This window comes from Artibeus jamaicensis, unplaced genomic scaffold, assembly GCF_021234435.1.
Source record: "Artibeus jamaicensis isolate MK-2021 breed Jamaican fruit bat unplaced genomic scaffold, CSHL_Jam_final contig_497, whole genome shotgun sequence".
NCBI classification, from domain to species: Eukaryota; Metazoa; Chordata; class Mammalia; order Chiroptera; family Phyllostomidae; genus Artibeus; species Artibeus jamaicensis.
In genome coordinates this window covers 10,768,757-10,783,156 of record NW_026521863.1, presented here as the reverse complement: position 1 = coordinate 10,783,156, position 14,400 = coordinate 10,768,757, and the positions used below count along the sequence as shown (strand labels likewise).

Here is a 14,400-nt window from a genome sequence, read left to right as displayed (position 1 = left end):
TTTTTAGCTCGAAGGTCCAGAAGGCAAGGTTGTTACTTATCATCCACATTTTCACTGTTTTGTGGTGCATCCACCATGAACACCAGTGGTGAAGGGTCAGCATCAACCTTCACCATGAATAATGTATTTGCCATCTTTTGGAGAAATTACTGGTGGCTTTTGAGACAGCTGTTCTGTGCTTTCTTTAAACAAAATTATTTGAAAGTGGAAATGACTCTTGCAGGTATGCTATCAATGCCTAAACAAATGGTGTTAGCTTTGTCCAAAAAAAATATTTGGTTAATAGATTTTATTTTGGTAGATTCTAAGGTTTTGGTCAGTCAGATAAATGAACATGTAGCTTTAAGTGTTTTCAGAATCTGCTTCCAACCCATCTGATTAGGAATTATATTCTCTAGCTCTCAAAGAAGGTAAGTTCTATTTTTTTTTTACTCCATTAAATTTACGTCAGATAATTTAATATGGTAATGCTAGGAAAAGATGTAATCAGACCAAGCCTGACATTATTACTCACGGTTGATTGTGTGAAAGACATCATTATTTAGTGTGGTTAAAAACCAAACCAACCAGAATTGCTAGGACTTATCCGTAAGCAATATATCTACCTTATAATAGACATGTTTGTATGGTCATCAGTTTAGCACGTTAGGGTTTGACAGTTTCAAAGAAATCTGAATGAACATCAGTTCTGAATACTCATGTGGTAGGTGAAATAAATAATGTACTCATTCCAGAGTAAAATGTACAATTCCTGATAAACTCTGCATAAGACTTTGCTAACTTTGGTGAACACAGGATAGCTCAGGCATGATGAAATAGTCTAGTTTGTGGTCTCGAACTCTCAGCTTTGTTATCCGGTGACTTTAGTTCTCATATTCTTTATGGTTTTGTACACTTGTTAGTTGGTACAGTTCAGTGGCTAAGCTTCAAGAAGGGCAGACTATGTTTCTGACTACTCTTTTGCTACTGTTAGAATGTGGTTCTGGTCAAACTGTTTGCCCCTCAAGTCTCAGTTTCCTCATCTTCAAAACCTTATTTATGGGGTTGTTGTGAGGATTAAGTGAAAATTATGTAATTTTGAGCAAAAAACGTAGCAAGTCCTAGAAGAATATACCCAGTAGAAATTCAGTCATGAGAACTGACAACAGGCAGAAGTAAGCAGTACTTTGTTTACAGGTACATGCATCTATGAGAGAAACCATGGAGAGTCTCTAAAGAAGGGAAAGAAGCAGAATTTGGATAGTGGTGATCTGGCCGGGGAGAAGGAAGGGCACTGAAATGGGGAACACAAAACAGGGATTGTATATTTGGGAATGTTCCAGTTGTTTTGGTAGCCTGGATTTTGGGTGTCATTTTCTCTATTGTAATAAAACATATGTATATGTGATGTAGACTCTTTTGGATGTATTTCACTCACAATAAATATTTGTTAGTACCACTGAGAGGGGTATAGCACACACACGTGTGCACATTGGCAAGTCCCAATACTCTGCCTCGTGTCTGAAGAACTCCAGAGGTTTGTAGGACAGTGGTTTTACCTCTTAGCTGCCCATTACATCATTTTGAGGACCTTTAAAACATACACCTGATGCTCAGGCTTCACCCCCAGTGTTCTGGTTTGATTGATAAGGGTTTGGGCCCAAGCATCAGTATTTTAAATTTAAAAAAAATTTTATTTTTGACTTTTAGAGAGAGGAGAAGGGAGGGAGAACACAAAGGAGAGAAATAACTGATGTGAGGGAGAAACACTGATTGGCTGCGTGCCGTATGTGTTCTGACTGGAGATCAGACCTGTACCCTAGATGTGCGCCCTGACTGGGAATCAAACCCGTGACCACCAGTATTTTGTATAAAAGATGCCTAGTTGATTCTAATGTGAAGTTAAAATTGATCAATACTGATATCACTTTGTAAGAGCTAGTGCAATAGTCACTAAAAGAAGGGGAGGGGGTAAAAAATAATACTAAAGTAGTTCAATATTTGATATTATAAAAAACTTAACATAGATATCATGGGAGAAAAAACCATGGGGGAAAAATCCAATTTTGTTAGATTTTTTTACAAAGATTTCGCAGCTTAGCGTTGTTTCGGTTTGAAGTGTGTATTGGGGGGTTTAGGGTGGAAAGGAGGAAGGTAGCCCACGCCTCCAAACAGGGGTCTGGAGGAGCAGTAAGTGGAGGCTGGAGTCGAGCCGGCATCCTCCAAGTCTTCTGGTGAGGGGTTGCCTCCAGTGATGGGAGGGATAAGTGCTTATTCCGAAAGTTCTGAATATATTTACCTTGGTCCAATATCATGGCTTTCGTTTTGGTATTTAAGGACTACTGAATGGCACAAAGTGTTTTTCCAAGACAAACAAATATTTGAAACAGTATGGGCACGGCCTGTATGGTGTGGGAGCCAACCTTATTAGAAGGAGTTCTGACCCGTGGCACATGAGCAGGTCCTTCCTGGGCATCTCGCCTAAGACTCACCTATCACCCTGCCAGGTGCTCACGTTTTGCCCGTTCGGTGGAGTGAGGCCGGAAGTGGCGACCTGCCGGAGGGGCTAAGGCAGGAGGAGGGGGTACTCCAGAGACTCAGTTTAGTGGTTATTTAACATCTGGTGTGGAATTATTGTAATATTTTAACAATCATTCTGGCCTTACCAGTGTGCGCAGGGAGGTTATTAGTTCTGCCACCTGTCAAAGTACTCAGAGTCTCAGCATTTCGTTCTCCATTTCTTTGGCTGTCAGCATATAGTTTATAGGCAACAACAGAGTTTTCCTTCCAGGTCTGGGCAATGATAATCATTGTGAGTACTTACCGAGAACTGATTGTTTCATCTTCTTACCATCCTTTGGTATGAGCGCTGCTTCAAAGTGTGGTGGTGGGCCGGCAGGGTGGGCAGAGGTTGAATAAGTTGTTCCAGGCAATAGTTGGAAAATGAACGAACAGGCTGCAAACCCAGGCCTGTCTGCGTCTTGAGCCACGTCTCTCCGGACTCCCGACGCCAATTTTCCCTCCTTACTTACCCCTCACGTCTGCCTCAGCCCATCCCCGGTGATGACGTGAAGAGCAGGGAGCCCTCAGTCCCAGGGCACAAGCAGAAGAGAGAAATGAGGAGCAACTGCATCACCTTTTAGTTTCTGCTCAAAATTAGTTTTTGAAGAATAGTTTTGGAGTTTTTAGTATGTCTTTGGAAAATGAAGGGCTCGCTTATAAGAAAAATGCGAAACATTCCCATGTTTCTTTGAAAAAAATTCTCATTAAGCTTTTGTGCAGCCAGTAAATGAAGTCACTGTTTAGTCTATATGATGGGAAGCTGACTCACTGGATCTGGTTCCAGGAATGCTGTGACCCGAGGCCCACTGTCACGCTGGCTGCGTCTCTTATGCTCCCTGAGTGTTGCGATTCTTGGGTACGAACGGAGGGTGTGGCCTGGCCCTCTGGTAAGGTGGGATTTGACTGCATGCTCTTGGATACGTTTTTACACCTGTTTGAGCCTCAGGATTTTGTTTGTTTTTGTTTTCGGTGATTATTCAATTACTTATAACAGAAAGAGAGTGTTGTACACAGTGCTTGGGACACACGGTGTCAAAAATTGTGTCTCCACTATGGGGAGGAGTTGGCTTAGAAATTAATCACTTAATGAATGAATGAAGGGCTTGTAGATCTCCCCATGAGTCGGGTACTTCAAAATCCCAGTCATATCTGTGAACTCCCCACTTTCAGTGCAAGATCTGTCCTTCAGCTCTGACTGCGTGAGCTTTCTGGACCATAGCCCATGCCAGCGCTTCGCTTAGCACAGCAAGTAAAAACTTCACCGGTGTAGACACAGGTTTAGTTCCCTCAGAAGGCTTGGCGGCCCTGGTTTCATTTTCTCACCTTCATTGCTCCTAATACTTGAAGTGTTAGTGCAGTTTCCTTGGGTTGTTCATGACTGACATGAGAATGACGTGTGTTTTCCTTCTTTGGTCAGTTCCATTCATTGCCTGGTAGGGCTTTCACTGTGTGCCCAGAACTGGATGAGGTGCTAACCATGGCTCCAAAGAGTACAGGTTTATATTCAATGAGGTGGTAACCTGGCTGGCTCAAAAAGGCTTCCGCATGGAACTGTGGGGGAACGACCCAAGAACAATACATAACGGATGTTGTGATTGTATTTGGTTTATGGCCATGATCTGAAGCATGAACCTGGTTCTTCCAGGTAGCAAAGAAAAAAGCCTAGGAAAGAAGACGGAACCTAAAGGTGAAATGAATGCGCTCAGAAGAGACCATGGTGCATGGGGATTTCCCCCGAGGCCCTGCTGTTTGGCGTGGGCTCTGTCTTCTTCTTCCTCAGAACTCGTCCTCCCTATAAAGGGCCCTGGATGCATTTTAGCAGTTTCTCCACTGCCCTTTGGTGCCCTCTGATCCACACAGTTAAGTCACATTCTTGCCAAGTGACTAACGGCAACCATAATGAGAAGTAAACACAAAGGATGGAAATGGTGACCTACAAGTGATGGAATAGAGTCCCCATAAAAAACCATATTCAGCTTGTAGGACATGCTGAGAATTTTGCCACCACATGGAAGGGGACAAGGCTTATGTGGCTCACCAGGAGCAGGTCAGCCTTCTGTAAGAGCAAATAAACAGGACATCACTACCATATTTTTAAGTATGTTCATTTAGAGAACTTAAGACACACTGAAATTGACAAAATTCCTAAATGATCTGCTATTAACCCAGTAGGCTGTTGAAAAACTATTACTAAAGAAACAACTATTAAAAATGTATTAGGTTATGATAAGGATGAAACTTAAGATACTATAAGATGATAATTTTGCTTTAGGCAGAAAAATACCAGGCCCAGATTTGCCTCTGACAGGGTGACCTGCCAAAGTCCCTGCTCTCCGGCCCATCTGATAAAGGTCAGCGATTGAACGCCCAGGCAAGTTCGCGTACACAGCACCTGACAAACACAGCAGAATTGTTTTTCTCAGCCCAAACTGCACCGTTCTCTTAGAGTTTTAGAAAGCAATATGCAAAACTTCCCTATTCTGTGTGTAAAGTTTTATTTTTGCTTTTTTACACTTGGTTTAAGTGTAAAAAACAATTGGTGTTGTTGCTGAAAACTAATTACGTGAAAACTAATAAATGTGATGGGCCCGTTTTTTTGCCTTTAACGCTTTTTTAAAAAAAAAAACACATGACAAAACTCTTCATCTTCTGATTTGAGAAGGAACTAGGAAAGGAAGACTGCGAATTGTCTTTAAAATGATCTTAGAAAAAAAGGAGATAATACATAATCATTTTACTATGATGATGAGTTTGGGTTTACAAAGTGTTAAGTACTCGGTAGAAAACATGCCAGATCTAATGGCTCTAAACTTGCAGTACTGAAAATATTTTTGGTAGCATTATTATCATTATGAATAGAAAGAGCAGTGATAAAGATCAAATCAAGCTTCGAGAACACTCCACATTTCATTTGTTGGGGGAGGTTGTTTAGAATGAGCAGAATTAATGTTCTTCCTGGCTTACAGCTGTGTCCAGCGCGGTTATTTTTATGCTCTCATTTTCCTGGCTGGGAGCTCCCTCCATTAAATAAGAAAACAAGGTGGGGTGGGTCAGAGAAATAGCAGGGGATCAGGGAGTTGGACTTGAATCCAAGCATCAACCACTCCACTGATCTTTTAAAGTCGTTTGGTTCTTAGAAGTGTCTGTCAGGACATATAAATCATTGTTAATTTCATCATTAAACTGGCCTTAGAGATTTTGTTTTAAAGAGGCAATGCCTTTGGAGAATGAGCTTGGAAGTGCAGGACTCCAGAGCTGGGCGATCAGACCTGAGCAAGTTCTTGCCTGGCGGGAGCACCAGGTCGTGACGGCTGTCTGGCGTGTCCGACTCTCTCTTTTTCATGGAGGTTTGCTCCTGGCTGTGGTTTCCTCTTCCCACTCCTCTCTCAGGCCACCCTGAGCTTAGTGGCAGTAAATATTACCAGTTTGTTTTATATGTAGGGTGAACTTTGATTTTGGCAAACATTGGAGTAGTGCTTCCCTCTTCTTATGGGTGTCCTAATGAAAGGTGAGAGGGCTGGCCAGGGGGTGGCAGCCAGCCAGCTGGTCACAGGCGGGGAGGTGACTAGCCCCACTGCCATCCCTCTGGGCCAGCCCCATCCTATGCATCCTTCTTTTCAAAAATATATCTTCCCTCCCTTTTTCCATGCCCAGACTTAAGGTTTCAAGTACTTCAGAAATGAATGATTTCTAAATCACCTCAGACTACTAACAAAATGTTTTTATCACATTTTCTTCAAGCGGAATGGCATACAAGAAATGATTTTATTCTTATCCATAGTCTCTTTTAGGGATATAGAGACATTATCTCAAATTATTACTCTCAAAGAGATAGAGACGAGGATTTTGCACCATTCTAGTTCTCGAATCATTTTAGTTATTTTATTTCAATTTTCTTAAATCTCTTGGACAGTGATTTCCTTCTATATTTTCTTGTATCACTTAAAAATTACATCTTACTTTGTCGGGGTCTAAAGAATTGCATTGGAAAACTAAGAAATCATTGAAAAAATTCCATTAGCACAACTATAGTGATCAGAAGAAATTGGCTAATTTCAGTGTCTTTCTTTGGGCTCTTCATAGAAAATTGTTGAAATGTGTCCGCCATAAGTAACTGGCATTCTGAAATTGATTTAAAGCTATAGTGAGGAAGAAAAAGTACATTGAAAAAAAATTAAAGCTTAGGTTTGGAGATATTTAAAAAGAAGTCCCATGTCCAAAGGATCCCGATACAGGCCCTTTCTTTGTTCAGACATTAGAAGGGATGAAGAGAAGTAGTGAGTGAAGTGGTACAGAGGGAACATGCAGAGGGAACAGCCTTCCTTTAGCCATGCTCATCCTTTAAAGAGGATGTTTTGGTTAATAATCCCAACAGTTTCCCTGTGGAAAACTGCATGCGTCTGCTGTCCTGTGGAGGCAGTCACAGGGTCCTACTAGATGAATTTGACAAAAATACCCACCGCTCCTGGACCACTTGTCTCCCCCATCTGAGCACCGCTAATCTTGCCAGGCCTACTGCAATCTTATCCTTGATTTAGTTCTGTGATCTCTCAGTTCCCTGAAAGTGTTAGGGTGCCTGGCCTTCACACACCTATTTCTGCAGCCAGAAGCACGTCTCTGTGAAGCAGGCCTTCCTTTGCCTGGCTGATTTTTACCCCCCTCAGGTCTCCACTTGCCCAGGACACAGAGGGCTGGCAGGGAGTGTTTGTGGTATGACCGAATGCACATGCTGGAGGAAGAAGGCTCTGTTGCTGCTCTCAGTGTACCTGAACTCAGCAAAGTTTGTTTGATTCTTTGCGTAAGGGCTGTTAAGTGCTCAAGAAAATAGATGGAGGCCATCAGGTGAGCTGGGTGGGAGGGGCTAGAGGGAGAGACAGGAAAGGAGAAAGGGAGGAAGGGAAGAGAGGCGGGAAAATGGAAGAGTAGTGAGGATATCATAGGAATTTAGAGTCAGAGAGGATCATTGGAAAGTAGAAAATAGATCTAGAGTGAAAAACAGTGAGAAAGGCAAAAATGTATAGAGTTGATACTTGACTAAGATCTCAGTAGCTAGCTAGAACTTTCCTCCTTCCTTTTTGCTGACTCATTCCTTCTCATTTCCTTACAACCTCCTTTACTCCCACAGGGAAGCGCTGTGTTCCCATAGAAACCAGTACTTTATATATCAGAACACTTGCTGACACTTCACCAAAATTACTTTTTTGTTAGCTTCCCTTTCCACTCGTCAGTCACTTCATTAAGGGCCTTTTTTTGTGTTTAAATCACAGTGGCCCAGCACAGCGATGGCTGCCCATCAGAAATGATTAAATATTTGTTGACAGCCTAGTGCTTGGGCAAGTGGGTCACTTTAGGCATATTGACTGCAGGATCCTCATCTGTGCTGTGGGCAGTTGGCCAGACTGGCCAGATTGCCCCACCCCAGCATGGGTCTTCCTGCCTGATGCCAGAAATAATTTAACCCAAGAGGACAGAGATGGCATCTATAATGACCCCCATGATCTTGTCATGCAAACTTTGACTGCTTCGGAGAATGTTTATAAAGGACCTTGGATTGACCAAGGCATGACGGTAGGGCAGGACAGTGGGAAGAGAGCAAAAAGTCATTTCTATGGAAAGATGGAGCTGCCCATCCGTCATGGACATGAAGATACACGATAAATTGATGAGCCACGGCAAGATCACTACAAAGGTGTTTCAGAGACAAGCTTGATGCTTCGGAGTGATAAGGAAGAATGATCCAGGAATGAGATGGTGGTAAATTAGGTCTACATGCATATATTGTGGCATGTATGAAGTCTGTCCAGAAGGTATCCAGCCATGTAATATGAGAAATAGAGACATTTATTGAAGAAGATACAAGACATAAGAAATGTTGTACATAGGACAATGATGCCATGCATGTTGGGACCTCACACAGTCTCCCAATCACCATCAGCTGCCCCATTATATTTTCCTGAATCTCATCAATGGTCTGAAATCTTTTCCATTTCAAAGATGATGTTGGTTTTGGGAAAAGCTGGAAGTCACAGGGAGCCAAATCTGGGCTGTAGGAAGGCTGAGTCACCTGGGTGATTTGATGTTTTGCCAAAAAACTCTGCAGGAGATGTGATGTATGAATGGGCATGTTGTTGTGATGAAGCTGCCAATCACCAATTGCCCATTAACCATGGCCTTCTGAATCATCTGAACAATTTCTGTAAAGGAATGTTCAAGCTTAATCCAAAATTTGATGCAGATTCGTTATTCTATTCACACAGTTATTTTTAATGCAGTGGCCACACAGTACACATACTCAACGGTGTCTACCACCCCCACTGACTAGTACAGTGAAGTTGTCATTGTTCACACATGTGCATTCCAGTCTACTCTCCTTGGCTGCCAGGTTACCGCAATGTTGTGCAAACTAGTCTCATTATATTAACAATAGCTGGACTTTTTCCTGACAGACCTTGAATGTGCTCATTTAATCAGCAAATATTTTTATTATTAAAAATATTTTATTTATTTATTTTAAAAGAGAGGGAGAGAAACATCTCTGTGCAAGAGAAACATTTGTCAGTTCCTTCTCGAGAGCCCCAACCTGGGGACCTGGCCCACAACCCAGGTATGTGCCCTGACTGAGATTTGAACTGGTGACATTTCAGTTCACAGGCTGGTGCTCAGTCCACGCCAGCCAGGGCCGGCAAATATAAGTGAATGGATTTGGGGGAAAGTGCTAAGAGTTAAAAAGACAAGTTAGACCTCAATGATCAGGAAATCTGGTTGGGGAGGAAAGGCAGAGACAGCAAGGAAGACGTTAAGTGGAATGAGATGGGTAGTCTCCATCTCGCCAGGCCTTCTGCCTTGGTTTTCTTATTCCTTAAGGAGTTAAAAAGAAAGCAAGATTACTTCCTGCTGCATCATTAGAGAAGTGGTATTCGAGCTTGGACTTTAAGAATGGCAGAATTTGGGCGTTTGGAGATCGGAAGTGGCATATCGGGTGGAGAGAAGAGCAAGGAGCGTGGAAAAGTGCCTGGCATTGACAGGGACAGGGAGAGGTCGGTTCAGCTGCAGCAGGTGACATGAAGCTGACAAGTGGCAAATTCACTTAAAAAGGCAGCTGTGGTCAGCGTGAAAGCATCTGGACTTTGTTCTATAGGAAATGTGGAACCACCACAGCAGACATCTGAGCAGAGTGCTGGCTACATACAGCTGGGCTTCAGAGATTCATGGCAGTGGTAGGGGAGCACCTGGAAGCTGGGAAGCCTGGACCCAGCAGGACCAGTGAGGAAGCGATGAGCTCTATCTAGATGAGGGTGCTGATTTTGGAAATAGGGGCATGTTGGGGGGAGGGAGGAGAGGGGTTCAATGTGACCTGCAGAAAACCCACGGGAGGGGGAGGCCCACTACGAAGAAGGTGCTCAACAAGATCAAATCTCCAGAGAGGCTGTGGAAAGTGGAGGAAGAAAGGACAGTGATACAGTTGAGAAAATTGCTTGAGGAACCCAGGGAGGCAAAAGTCTGATTCCAAAGAGAGAAGGAGCCCCTTGGCACCAAGTCTGGACTAAGAAGAAGCCTCTGGCACTGGAGCGTTTGGGTTGGAATCTTGGCGTTGCCACTTGCCTGCTGGGTGACCTTGGACAAAATATTAACTGATTTTCCCTTGGTTTCTTCATCTGTAAAATGGAGATAATGATAGTAACCACCTGATAGGGTTGTTGTGAGGATTAAAGAAGTTAGTAAATGTAAAGTTCTCAGAGCAGCATGGCGTGTAATAAACAGTACATGTGTTTGCTATCATGAGGATGCTTTTATTTAAAGAAGTTGAGCAAAGACAAGTGTAAATGGGACTGGTTTGAATGAGTAGTAGGAGCCAGGGGAGTTTATTTATTTTAACTAATGGGAAATCTTTAAATTTCAGGGGAAGGACACATGGGAGAGGGGGAAAATGAAAGATGCAGAAGAGGGTTTGTTGGAAGTAAATTTAGATCCAGGCCAGGGAGTATGGGACTAAACGGATGGGGGGAGCTTATTCCTGGAGGGAAGGACACTGGCATGGCTTTCCAATTGGAATGAAATGTAGCCTCTCTCCCTGGGCCACCAAAGCCCAATGAACTGGCTCCCATCTGCCTCTCTAGCTACGTAGCACCTCCCATTCTTCCTACTGCCCTTTTGGCTTCTCGGTTTTCGCTTTCGCTGCTCTGCCAGGATTGTTCTCACCTGTGAATTGCTCCTGCTATTCCCACAGAGCCCCTGTGCCATCCAGCTCTCACTTTAAATTCGCGGAGCCTCCCCGCCACCATCCGATCTAAATCAGCCATCCAGTGTCTATCCCATCAGCCACGGGTGCTTCTCTGCGTGGCATTGATCGCCACGAGATGTTTTCTTGTTTATCGGTTCGTTGTCAGCCTCTCTTCACTACCACACAAGCTTCCTTAGGGCAGAGACCTCTTCTGTCTGGTGGTCAGCTCCCTTCACTCCTGACACAGGTAGGAGCTCAAGGCAACGTTTGTTGAATGAATGAATGTATGTAACTTTCTCTGAAATGTGAGAAAAATGGGGGGCAAGTTTAGGTGAAGAAGGCATGTTTTGAAGTGGAGAGGAAGGAGTTGAAGAAATTGAGCTATATTATATATTTATGATAATATTTACTGTAGTGTATATAGTATAATTATAATTATATCAGTATAATTATCATATATAATATAATTACATAGAATATGTAGACAGAATTATGCAGATAATATCTACATAATACATAGATGTGATTATATAAACACATAGACATCATTATAATTATATTTTATATATACTTATCTATGATATATATAAAAAACTTCATTTAAGTCAGTTTCTTTCATAACCCACAGGCTTTGGTCTGAAGCATCTTTTTGAATGCTTTCAAGATAGTTTGAATATCACCACTGATTTCTTCCATTGTAAAGATTAGTCAGGTATATATATGTGCTAAGTTTCAAATAAAGATTTTATCTTTTTATTCAAATTTGATTGGATTATCATCAAATTATTTGTCCTTTTTTTTTGAAAATTTGTAAGTATATTCCCTGTGTCAAGTTTGTAATCAAATTTTGTAAATGGCTAGTGGATGAATGAAAAATAATTCTCCATTTGAAAGCTGTCAGGACCCGATGTCACTATTCAATGTAGATCATTGGATGTAGTATTGATTCACTTCTGAAAGAGATGTATTGACCCCTTCCGCTATAATTGCCTTCTTATCAATCAAGTTCTCACACTTCTAATGGTTTTTATTTTATATATTTAGCTGCAATGTGGTTTGGGAACATCCATTTATTGACTGTTATACCTCCTTTAGAAAAATATACCTCTTATAATGTATGATATCTCCATATTTTTGGTCAGTTTCTCCATAACATTTCAAATGCCATGGTATTAATGTTACTCTCTTTCGAAGTAGGTTAGCAACTCTGCTTCCATAATGTAGTACTGGGCCTTTGGAATTATCTTTCTAAGACTGTATATATCAAGATGGTTTATACAAAATTCCACATCGCTTTTTGCCATTGGAAAAAATAAACTATCCCCAATATGCTTACTTTGGATGTTAATTATAACCAAACGACTTTTCTCCATTATAAAGATAATGCATGATTTTCTGCTGGGCTGAAGTTATAGTTCCTTCTACCTAAGATCATCAGCCATCAGTGCAAGTGCCCAGACAAGAGACTATTAGTAAGAATGTATTTGCTTTCCTTTTGAGAAAGCTGTACTTTCTAAAGAAGAAAAAATACACAGAGATGGATTTTTTTGGTCAGTCTCTTCTGAGCTAGGCATTGAAGTGGTTTGGTGATTTATACAAACCAATATTTTTCGCACTCCTAGGCTCATTTTTGACCAGTATTATGGGGTTTGAAGGTAGGAATAACGAAGACCATGAGAGGAGGGAGGACGGTGCATCTATTCTTGAGTATCTGTGCATAGGACACACAAGTGCTGTAAATTTTAGACTGCATAAAAAACATATTTATAGTGTGCTAAATGAGTGTATGGTTTACAAAGTGCTGTTGACTATGTGTGCATTCCTGGATCTATTCAATCAATACTTGTTGAAGGGGTACTGTGTACCTGATCACAGCCAGGCACCCATGACATGGAGGTGAACACATCAGGCATGTATTCACATTCCCACTATTTGCGTGTGAATTGCTGAATGGATAACTCAGTGGTGTCCGAAGCTGGATTTCATCTTAACAAGGTTTTGAGCTTCTTCAGAAACAAAGTGTGTTTCCTCTTCTTCCTCCCTTTTCTTCTTCTCCCCACCCCCTTTATTGCTATTGTAGGAAATTTGATGTAGAAAGAAAAAGATCAATGTCACACAGATGGTCACTTTTTGGAAGAACTGTACATATGTGTGGTGTGTCCTGGTGATAAAAAATAATTCATGACTTTAGGTTGGACTTCTTAGAATTTTCGCCACACTACCACTGTTCTGAACTTAACATAGAAAATAAAATGCTTAGCCTAAAGTAGCTCATTTACTTCCTAGCATAACTTGGCCCTTAAAGGTTAAAAATTGTTTTGAACCAGTACCTTAAGTCAGGTTACAGTGAAACAAAATAATTAAATTTGAGTTGTCAGCAATTGGCAAAGCTGCAGCGGGATTTAAAAGCCAGTTTGTCAGAACCCCATGGTGCAGATGCTGCTGTGGATCAGGTGGGGGCAGCAGAGAGCCAGCTGAGGTCCAGGGAAGGCAAGGTCTTCTCCTCTAGGCTCCCAGGGCGCAGGTGCTGGTGGCAATAAGTTAGGAAGTAGAGTCAGAGTTTTAATTTTGTATCTAAGAGGATGGAAGGAAAGCAAGAGAGAAATACCTCGGAGATCAGAATGCAGGGGAAACAAAGACTGAAGTAGGACTGATGCAAGTCAACAGCTGGGTGGCCAAAGCAAAGGGAGCCGGGGAAGCAGGGCGGTGTGCTGGTCGGGTGGACAGGAGATGCCGGAAGGAAGCCAGCTGGCTCCACCAGCCTTTCTACCAATGACTTCCTAGCACAGTGGCCAGGTCCCTCTTGGCCCTGCTCGGTCTTCCAAGGGCCAATCACTCTTGACTGAGATATGGAAGGTGTTAGCCCCCATATTTCTCTTGGGCTGAGAGTGTAATTAAAGTTCTTATTTTATTAACACATATTGAAATGAGCTGAGAAAATGTGAGATGATTTCGTAGTGATCAGGGTGTGGTGGTGCAGTTTTGCTTGACCTTCTTCTTCTGGAGACTCCAAAGAACTAAAGCCCTCAGCATCTTTTTGTCTATGAACTTGGGCAAAACTCCTTCTGGAAGTTTTTTCACAACCACCCGGGAAAACAGTCCGACAGTCCTGTTTTCTTACTGGTCTACTCTACTTGAAGCACCATGCTCTCCCTGTGTGGTCCTGTCAGAATTATCTTCAAATGGCGCTAATCAACAGAGCCAGCACATGGACGGCACTCCCTGCCCTGACTTGGCACCCTCACAGGCTGCATTTAGCACTCCTGGTGGAGAGGCATTCTGCAGATCTCCTCTCCCTCCCTTCGCCCCACCTACCCTAACCAGTCATGTGAGCTGCCTCAGCAGAGAAACCACTAGCCAATAAAGAACACTCTCAGGTCTTAGCAGATGGCTGCTTTTCTCAAAACACACATAATCACCAAAATTCTAGCAGAAGCAAAGCCTTTTGGATTGTCTCTTAGGGCTAATTATAACAGAATTTGAACCATGAAAGGCGACTTAGAAGGAGAGACAGAGTCCAGAGAAAGAAAGGCAAAGGGAAAATACACTAATGAGTTTTCGGAAGAGAAGAAAAATTTGAATTAGACTGTGGAACATAAACCTCTAGGCACGGATTTCCTTGAGCAAATGGGTGGAAA

The 14,400-nt window shown here is 42.3% G+C and overlaps 1 protein-coding gene across 2 annotated transcripts in view; it reads left to right on the top strand.

Moving 5' to 3' along the window:
• Positions 1 to 323: 323 nt before the first annotated feature.
• The window catches only part of ESR1 (estrogen receptor 1), a 370,527-nt gene continuing 356,450 nt past the window's right edge, over positions 324 to 14,400 (top strand). Inside the window, exon 1 of one of the 2 annotated variants that reach the window (XM_053668791.1) lies at positions 324 to 410. The gene's annotated coding sequence lies outside the window, so the exon portion shown is untranslated. Of the gene's footprint in view, positions 411 to 10,770; positions 11,010 to 14,400 lie in introns of those variants that run through there. The other variant, XM_053668796.1, reaches the window with a different exon arrangement.